The 10,664-nt window shown below is 35.7% G+C and overlaps 1 non-coding gene across 1 annotated transcript; it reads right to left on the reverse strand.

Annotated features, from left to right (window-relative positions):
* Positions 1-3,929: 3,929 nt before the first annotated feature.
* Positions 3,930-4,033, reverse strand: LOC143670096 (U6 spliceosomal RNA). Its single transcript, XR_013169274.1, has one exon. It is a non-coding gene; the product is annotated as a U6 spliceosomal RNA (small nuclear RNA).
* Between the last annotated feature and the right edge of the window lie 6,631 nt (positions 4,034-10,664).

Genomic DNA, 10,664 nt, shown 5'->3' on the forward strand with positions numbered 1-10,664 from the left:
CAATGTAATTGAGTTGGGAGTTTGGAAATAGATATCAGATCTATGGTTAATTGATGTTTGGTAAGGCCTCCAAATCCATCGATCTAGGAAAGAATAGTATTTTCAATAAATGGGCATGGGAGAACTGAATATCTATAGCCAAAGGAATGGAAGAGGACTGCTACCTCACACCCTATACAAAAATTAACTCAAAGTGGATAAAATTTATAAGCCAGTACCATAAAACTCCTAGAAGAAACTATAGGGAAACATCTTCAAGACTCAATGGGAGGTAGCTTCTTATACCTCACACCTGAAGCACAAGAAAAAACAAAAAAGTGAGAACTCAAAACCAAATGCATCTGTGCCTCAAAAGACTGTAAAAAAGCTGAAGAGGCAGAGAACTCAATGGGAGAAAAATATTTGAAAACCACATATCTAATAAGGGTTTGATATCCAGTAAATATAAAGAAATCATCCAACTCACCAAAAGAATAAGCAACCCAATTATAAAATGGGCAAAAGATATGAATAAATTTTTTTCTGGAGAGGAAATACTTAAAAGTACATGAAACGATATTTATCTTCATTAGCTATAAAGAAAATGCAAATCAAAACCACAATGAGATATCTCACACCTACAAGAATAGCTGCCCTTAAACCAACAGGAAACTGCAAATGTTGGAGAGGATGTAGAGAAATTGGAACAGTTATTCACTGCTGGTGGGAATGTATAATGGTACAGATGCTGTGCAAAACAGTTTGGCAGTTCCTCAGAAATCAAGTTGCCCTATGACTTGGCAGTATCACTACTCAGTATATACCAAGAAAACCTGAAAACAGTGACACAAGCAGATATTTGCACACTGATATTTACAGTGGCATTATTTGCAATTGCCAAATATGGAAACAATCAAAGTGTCCAACAGACAGGTGAATAAACAAAATGTGGTATATACATACAATGGAATATTATGCAGTAATAAGAAGAAATGAGGTCCTGAAGCATGTGACAACATGGATGAAACTTGATGACATAATGCTGAGTGACAGCCAGACACAAAAGGATAGACACTGTATGATTTCAGTAATATGAACCCCTTGGAAAATGTAAACTCATAGTCTTAAAATGTAGAATATAGGGGACCTAGAGATAAAAACTAGAGAAGAGGGAATAGTTACCTAATATGTACAGACTAGTTAATCAGACTAAACTTAAAAAGTATGGGAATGGATAAAGGTGATGGTAGTTTATTAATGGATTTATAAGTAATAGTGCCGTATTAAAGATGAATGTGATTGAAACGGGTTGTCTACAGACATGTACCTCACCTATTAGCATTAAAAGTATAAATAAGTTCTCACATGAACTACTTGAAAGGTATGATACTTGTGCAAAGAGTTAATAATGGAGGGCTATATGGGAAAATCTACTTATTGCATGCTATGCTCTGTATTTAACAGGAGCTCATCACTAGCACTACAACAACTCTAGGGGTAAATAATTCGGATGGGTGTGCGGCAAGTTTTCAGGGGAGTCTTAATTTTCTCTTTGATGTGGATGTGTCTATCTGTTATTCTTCTTTTTGGAGCAGCCAAAAACTGTCTAACCTTGAGAGTGATTATGATTGTATAACTAAGTGAGGATACTGTGATACATTGATTTTTTAATTTTGGATAGAGTATATGCTACATGAATAAATCTCAAGAAAACCTGCAGATTCAATATAAATGAATGATCAGAAAGAATCAAGTGCCAGAAGAAATGTGGAGATAGAGGTGTACCTATTTCATGTTGGTAGGGTAGCAGATTAGGGCAGCCTCTTTGAAGGACAATGCAGTAGATCCACAGGAGGCTAAATACAGGGTTGACATATGAGTAGGCAATCTTGTTACTGGGAATATACTCTAAAGAACTGAAAGCAGGTACTCGAATAGACATTTGCACACTGATGTTTATGGCCACATTATTCGTGCTACCCAATGGATGGAGGTGGCCGAAGACTACATTGGCTGAGAAGCAGAAGGGTGAACTGTGGTATATACAAATGATGGAATATTGTGTGGCTACAGAAGGGAACAAAGTCATGAGGCATGCAATGAGGTGAATGAACCATGAGGACATTATGTTGAGCAAAATAAGCTAGAATCAAAAGGATGAATATTGTATGATCTCTCTTACAACATATTTTTCAAAAAGATTGGGGCCTATATTGTAAGCTTTTACAGAAGTCACATTTATCCCTGAGCTTTAAGTGTTATTTCTAAATTCTGAGACGCTGTGCTATATGTGTATAACCTGGAATCTGAGGTACCTGTGTGACATCTAAGTCAATGTTAAAGATCTGCATCTCTGAAAATCAGCATTCCTACATACAGCAACTGTTAAAGAAGCTGACAGAGACCAGGAATCAATTAGAGAGGAGAATGAAACTGATCTGGTTGGGACTAAGGTAAATCAGAATATGAGGTAAAGGGTAATAATGTCTGTATTTTAGAACTTCATCTACTATACGAGACTAAAAGAAAAGAAGTTTATTTTGTCCAAAGCATAGATTTTCTGTAGCATAGAATCTAATTTAATCTATCTAGCCAGTTCAGTTAAACAAACTACACACATGGAGCCTTGAATTGGGAATAAGGTTTTGCACTTCTGTATAGCTTAATGTAATATCCAGATACATCCCAGAATATGTTGGGCAGATAATTAAAAAGTACTGGCAAAGTCCCTTGAAGTACTAGAGAAAAACTATGGAACTATTAAACTTTTCCACCTGGGAAACCCCTTATATGCTTGTAAATATTAAGGACTCCCAAGTTAATCGGCCAAGCCCTTGATCTTGAGGCTTGCTCTTATGAAACTTATTTCTGTAAGGGAGAAGCTAAGTCTACCTATAATTATACCTAAGAGTTACTTCCAGAGAACCTCTTGTGTTGCTCAGATGTGGCCTCGCTCTCTTTCTCTCTCTCTGTCTCTCTCTCTCTCTGTCTCTCAGCCCAACTCTGCAAGTAAAATTATTGCCCACCCCTCTTATGTTGGACATAATGTTCAGGGATTAAGTATCCCTGGGACATGACTCCCAGGGATGAGCACGGCCCTGGCACTATAGGATCAGCAATGCCTTCCAGACCAAAAGAAGGAAAAGAAATGTAACAAAATAAGATATCAGTGGCTAAGAGATTTCAAACAGAGTCCAGAGGCTATTCTGGAGGCTACTCTCATGCAAGTTTCAGCACGAAATTGCTAATTGCTATGTTATGCCAAGCCCCAACCAATGGTATTCCTACAAAGCCTATAGAATACCCAGGGCTCTTTCTGAGATTCTATAAACGTTTCATTCATTAAATTCATTTTCAGAAACCTAAAGCCTCCAGATGATTTCAGGCCAGATAAGCCCTGAAACCTAGAGTTGCCAGTCCCTCCAAAAGCATCAACCAGTTGCATCCCCTTACTCCATAACGTCAACACCCCTCTTCAGCATGAAGAAGTTAGAATGGTCATTGCCCAAAGAGTCCTAAAGATTGGGAGAAGGATCAAAAGAGAAAGAGGAGTTATAACAGAGAAGAGGGAATTTAACAAATGAATATGACTATTGATTCATTTGATATTTCTTTTTAGTCTCTTGTGTCTAAGAGCAGCTGGAAGTAAATACCTGAAATTGTGGAACTGTAACCGCTTCCATACTTTGAAATTTATTCTATAACTACTTTTTGAAATGTATCACGTTTTTGTATATATATTTCATAATAAAAATGCTAAAAAGCAAATAAAACAATTAAGAAAAAACTGCTTAAAGCAAAAATAAGAATAAAAGTGTAGTGGGTTAATAATACGTGGTAGTAAATTGCATGAGAACTATGTCACAATGGCTAAGACAAGGAAAGAATAGACTGTTCAAAGGTTCTTATACTATTTCTGAAGTGTTACAATGCTGATTTTCTTCAAAAAAAAATATATGGAACGCTTCACGAATTTGCGTGTCGTCCTTGCTCAGGGGCCATGCTAATCTTCTCTGCTATAATACTGTGATAAGTTAAAAATGTAGATTACAAATCATAAAGTAATTTCATCAAAATTAAAAAGGAGTTTTATAAGGGCAAAGACACAAACGGACATTTGCACACCAATGTTTATAGCAGCATTATTTACAGTTGCAAAGAGATGGAAACAGTCAAAATGTCCATCAACAGATGAGTGGCTAAACAAACTGTGGTATATACATACGATGGAATATTATGCAGCTTTAAGACAATAAACTTATGAAGCATGTAATAACATGGATGGACCTAGAGAACATTATGCTGAGTGAGTCTAGCCAAAAACTAAAGGACAAATACTGTATGGTCCCATTGATGTGAACCGACATTCGAGAATAAACTTGGAATATGTCATTGGTAACAGAGACCATCAGGAGTTAGAAACAGGGTAAGATAATGGGTAATTGGAGCTGAAGGGGTACAGACTGTGCAACAGGACTAGATACAAGAACTCAAAAATGGACAGCACAATACTACCTAATTGTAATGTAATTATGTTAAAACACTGAATGAAGCTGCATCTGAGCTATGGTTTTTTTTGTTTGTTTGTTTGTTTTTTTATATGTATTTTTTGTATTTTTTATTTTTGTTTTTTCTCTATATTATCATTTTACTTCTTTTTCTGTTGTCTTGCTATTTCTTTTTCTAAATCGATGCAAATGTACTAAGAAATGATGATCATACATCTACGTGATGATATTAAGAATTACTGATTGCATATGTAGAATGGAATGATTTCTAAATGTTGTGTTAGTTAATTTTTTTTAATTAATAAAAAAAATTTAAAAAGGAGTTTTAAATATATGGTTTAAAAACGATAATACAAACAACAGACAGGAAGCAAATACCTATAAGGAAGAAAAGATTTACAAAGCTTACACCTGGCATACAGGACTTGTATACAGAATACACAAATAACCTTTGCAAGTCAAGAATAAAAACTGAAGCAACACAATTTTAAAAATGGCCCAAAGATGTGAACTGACACTTCATCCAATAAATATATGCAAAAAGCAGCAAAAAGAACAACAACAAAAAAACCCTTTTATCATCCTTATTCATTAGGGAAATGAAAGTTTAAAGCAAAATGAGGTACTACTAAACAATGTCAAGAATGGCTAAATTACTAAGACTGACAATACTAAGTGTGGATGAAGCTATAGTACTGAATCAGAATGCAAAATGGTAGAGTCACTTTGGAAAACAGTTTGGCACTTCTGATAAATTTAAGCATGCCCAGACTATTTGACTTTGCAATCACATCCCTTGGAAATTACCTAGAGAAATGAAAACATATGTCCACACATAGCCTTGTATCCAAGTGCTTACCGACTATTATATGGATAAAATTATTGTAACATATCCATATAATAGAATAGTAATAAAAATAATGAACTACTGATACATTCAATTACTTTTATGCCTCTCAAACACATTGCTCCAAATTAAATAAACTACTTATATATTTGTACAAAATTCTCAAAAAAGTTAAAATAGTGTAAAAGAAAACAGATCAGTGATTGTCAAGCACTGCAAAGTACACAAAGAAACATTTTTGGAGTGATAGAAATACTCTATACCTTGATGATGGTGATTGTTAATATGACTAATGCAGTTGTTAAATGCATCACGTAGAATTCTTACAATTATCGATTTGTAAGATATATAAATTATAGCTCAATAAAGCTGATTTTTTAAAAAGCATCAAACGTCTCCTGTGTTCGAAGGATTACCTTAGGTAGTGTAATAAACCAGGCACAGCCTCCTCTTTTATATTCCAGTGGGAGAGAGAGACAGAAAATCTAGGAACTGTAATATAATGTGACATGTGATATAGTAGGTGTATCCATAGAAGGAACAGAATTTTAGAGACTTAGGAAAAACTACTAGGTGAGGGCTAAGGAATACAAAGCACATAGCCCTATGTCCCTAGCCAGTTAAATTTACATCTTCCTCTAACAGATATCCTAAAAAGGCAAAGAAATGTTGAAGATTTTGCAAACAAGATAGAATTTTTAAAATTAAATTTTTCAGAGTATTGCTCCATTTTTCCTGTGTACCCTCATACTCTTATTTTCCTTACTTTTTATCAAGTATAACATATAGAAAATTGCACAAATTTTAATTCTACCACTCATGGCTTTTTACATTTGTATTTCTTGATAAACACCTCCCCCTCCACCCAGATCAAAATTTAGAACATTCTTAAACTCTTTTCTTAATTTTGAAGGTCCAGTGATTGATTGCTTGTTGATTATTTACAGGTGATTTTGAATTTGAGATGGGAAGTGATGCAGTTACCCCATGGAAAAACTGAATGGGTAGATTGAAAGTGCCAGTCATTGCTACTTACAGGGACTGTTCGAGATGATCAATTTTGACTCTGTCAGCTTCATTACGAGCCTAGCTAATTTAGGAAAAAATTGGAAGCACTCCCAGCATGAAGCATGTCTTTCTAAGAGAGGTAAATATCAATATTCTGCTCTTGGGAAAGCTATTGGGATTTTTAAATCACTTTCGCTGCAGGCAGAAAGTCATTTCTAATGGGAACATGTTGAACTCTAAATCAGATGGATACATAATAGTGATTCTCCTCTATGATTTTTTGTAAGAAAAAAAAAGACACCTTTGCAAATTGACCTTAAAAAGGTCCTTAGTATATGGCAATAATCTATAGCTACTCACTTGAAAATAATAATTAATGCTAATGGAATCAATAATTAGGAGCCATCCTCAATTTTAATTAGATGTACACGTTCTCTAATCAGCCAGTGTTGGACATTGTCTTGAGGCTGAATGTCTTAAACATTCCTCTATAAAGAATGAGAACAGCTCAGGAAAAATGCAACTACATCACTTTGAGCTAGAATCCAGCTTTGATTGTTTTCTCCTGTGGTAGTTGAGAAGTCCTAGCAAAAAACAAATCCTATTTTGCAAGAGAATCCTAGGCCAATCCATGAATTTCATTTGGCACCACCACCTGCTTTTATCAGTTCCAAACTTACCACCTTTAGACATTTTTTTCAGGAATTTTCTGCTATTCTGTTTCAGCCAGAAGTATTTCTGGCCTGAATCCCAAGGCCACAGTGAGTGATAACTAGGTATTTGCTAAAGTCTGAGAGAGTGAGGGAAGATGACTCTGGAAAGTTAGATGGGGAATGAGTCATAAATGTTCTCAGTTTCAAGATTTTCCCCTTGAATGGAAAGTAATTTGAGATTCTCAGTGCTTCCTAACCTTACTCTATTAATGAGACATTGATGGTTGGTTTGCTGATTCATTGATCCATGGAGACATTCTAAAAAAAAATGCTTTCTAGTATCTGAAAGAGTGAGTGGCGAAAGCTGCAGTTCCTTTTCAGCTTTAGCAGGGGAGCATTTCTGGACAGCCCAGCCATTTGCCTTCCCTCAGAGCAGGCTGTATGTGTAACCATCCCATTCATCTTCATGAAATGCAGGGAGGCTGGATTGTCTCAGCATCTGGATGGCAGAGGGACGACGTTGAGGAGGTCATTTCTAACATAGAGAGAACTGAACTTGACTACCATCTATCTATATCTATCTATCTATCTATCTATCTATCTATCTATCTATCTATCTATCTATCATCTATCTATCTATCTATCTATCTATCTATCTATCTCAACTAGTCTTATTCTGAACACGTCTTTGGGCATAATCCACCTTTTTTTAGTGGCTGGGGAAAACAAGGCACAGTATAGGATAGTGTCTTACCCTTCAGTCTGTAGCTCACATCCTCAGAGTTCTCCCTAACTCTATTAGCATGTGAAAGCTATCTTGCTGCTGAAATTCAAGCATTTTGGGTTCCATAATACCACCATTTCAGTATCACTCCCTCATTTACTGGAAGATTATGGTCTCAGCACACAGTTAACAAGACGCAAACATCAGTTGCACACCTCCTAAATTCTGACCAGCACTAATGAATTGTCATTCCTATGATGAATGTACACCATTAGAATGAAATATGTGGGTTTCTTTGATTCTTGTTCAAGCAAAATATAAGGATATGACTGGTAGCTCAGTCCACTCATCTTAGGGTCTCACAGATGTCTAAGCAACATCTCTGCAAAAGTTTTCAGTGAATCCTTGTGCTTCGACATTGAAGGAAACTATGTGACCTTCTCTATAAACTTTCATGTTTTCAATGAAGTTTTTATTTTGAATAATTCGGAATAAATATTTTATTTAGAATACTCTTAGATTAATAGATTGCGAAGAGAGTTCCAGTATATACTTCACTCAGTGTCTTACATTAATGTGGTTAATTTATTAGAATGAAGAAATCAACATTGATGTATTAACTCAACCCTGGGTTTTACTTCAATTTTACCACTTTTTCCATCACTGCTCTTTTTTTCTGTTTCAATATCCAATTCTTGCAGCTTTTAAAAATCAGTCTTCTTCCCATCTAACATGCACTACGCTTTAGAATTTTTCTTCTGATAACTAGAATATCGAGAATTAACTGGTCTCTGTTAATTCTTTGGTCTGCTTTGGCTTTTTTTTTTTTAATTTTTTTATTAATCAAAAAAAAGAAAAGAAATTAACACAACATTTAGAAATCATTCCATTCTAAACATGCACTCAGTAATTCTTAGTATCATCACATAGATGTATGATCATCATTTCTTAGTACATTTGCATCGATTTAGGAAAAGAACTAGCAAAACAGCAGAAAAAAATAAAGAATGTTAATATAGAGAAGAGAATTAAAATAATAATACTAATAATATATATATATAAAAAGGAAAAAGAAAAAAAACAAAAACAAAAGATACAAACAAACAAACAAACAAAAAACCATATTTCAGGTGCAGCTTCATTCAGTGTTCCAACATAGTTACATTACACTTAGGTATTATTGTGCTGTCCATTTTTGAGTTTTTGTATCTAGTCCTGTTGCACAGTCTGTATCCCTTCAGCTCCAATTACCCATTATCTTACCCTGTTTCTAACTCCTGCTGGTCTCTGTTACCAATGATATATTCCAAGCTGATTCTCAAATGTCGGTTCACATCAGTGGGACCTTACAGTATTTGTCCTTTAGTTTTTGGCTAGACTCACTCAGCATAATGTTCTCTAGGTCCATCCATGTTATTACATGCTTCATAAGTTTAGTCTGTCTTAAAGCTGCATAATATTCCATCGTAGGTATACGCCACCGTTTGTTTAGCCACTCGTCTGTTGATGAACATTTTGGCTGTTTCCATCTCTTTGCAATTGTAGATAATGCTGCTATAAACACTGGTGTGCAAATGTCCGTCTGTGTCTTTGCCCTTAAGTCCCTTGAGTAGATACCTAGCAGTGGTATTGCTGGGTCGTAATCCATTCTGCCATTCTATGTCTTTTGATTGGGAAATTCAGTCCATTAACTTTTAGTATTATTACTGTTTGGATAATATTTTCCTCTACCATTTTGGCTTTTGTATTATATATATCATATCTGATTTTCCTTCTTTCTACACTTTACTCCATACCTCTCTCTTCTGTGTTTTCGTATCTGACTCTAGTGCTCCCTTTAGTATTTCTTGCAGAGCTGGTCTCTTGGTCACAAATTCTCTCAGTGACTTTTTGTCTATAAATGTTTTAATTTCTCCTTCATTTTTGAAGGACAATTTTGCTGGATATAGGAGTCTTGGTTGGCAGTTTTTCTCTTTTAGTAATTTAAATATATCATCCCACTGTCTTCTAGCTTCCATGGTTTCTGCTGAGAAATCTACACATAGTCTTATTGGGTTTCCCTTGTATGTGACAGATTGTTTTTCTCTTGCTGCTTTCAAGATCCTCTCTTTCTCTTTGACCTCTGACATTCTAACTAGTAAGTGTCTTGGAGAACGCCTATTTGGGTCTATTCTCTTTGGGGTGCACTGTACTTCTTGGATCTGCAAATTTAGGTCTTTCATAAGAGTTGGGAAATTTTCAGTGATAATTTCTTCCATTAGTTTTTCTCCTCCTTTTCCCTTCTCTTCTCCTTCTGGGACACCCACAACACGTATATTTGTGCACTTCATATTGTCATTCAGTTCCCTGATCCCCTGCTCAAGTTTTTCCATTCTTTTCCCTATAGTTTCTGTTTCTTTTTGGAATTCAGATGTTCCATCCTCCAGTTCACTAATTGTAGCTTCTGTCTCTTTAGATCTACCATTGTAGGTATCCATTGTTTTTTCCATTTTTTCTTCTTTGTCCTTCACTCCCATAAGTTCTGTGATTTGTTTTTTCAGATTTTCTATTTCTTCTTTTTGTTCAGCCCATGTCTTCTTCATGTCCTCCCTCAATTTATTGATTTGGTTTTTGAAGAATTTTTCCATTTCTGTTCGTATATTCAGCATTAGTTGTCTCAGCTCCTGTATCTCATTTGAACTATTGGTTTGTTCCTTTGACTGGGCCATATCTTCAATTTTCCGAGCGTCATCCATTATTTTCTGCTGGTGTCTGGGCATTTGATCAGATTTCCCTGGGTGTGGGACCCAGCTGGTTGAAAGGTTTTTCTGTGAAATCTCTGGGCTCTGTTTTTCTTTTCCTGCCCAGTAGGTGGCGCTCGTGGCGCTCGTCTGTCTGCACGGCAGTCGGCCCGGGAAACCGTGCGTGGAGGTGGGGGTCGCTGGCCGCTGCGGCTTGGGAGAGTG

Source organism: Tamandua tetradactyla, chromosome 26 (assembly GCF_023851605.1).
Source record: "Tamandua tetradactyla isolate mTamTet1 chromosome 26, mTamTet1.pri, whole genome shotgun sequence".
NCBI classification, from domain to species: domain Eukaryota; kingdom Metazoa; phylum Chordata; class Mammalia; order Pilosa; family Myrmecophagidae; genus Tamandua; species Tamandua tetradactyla.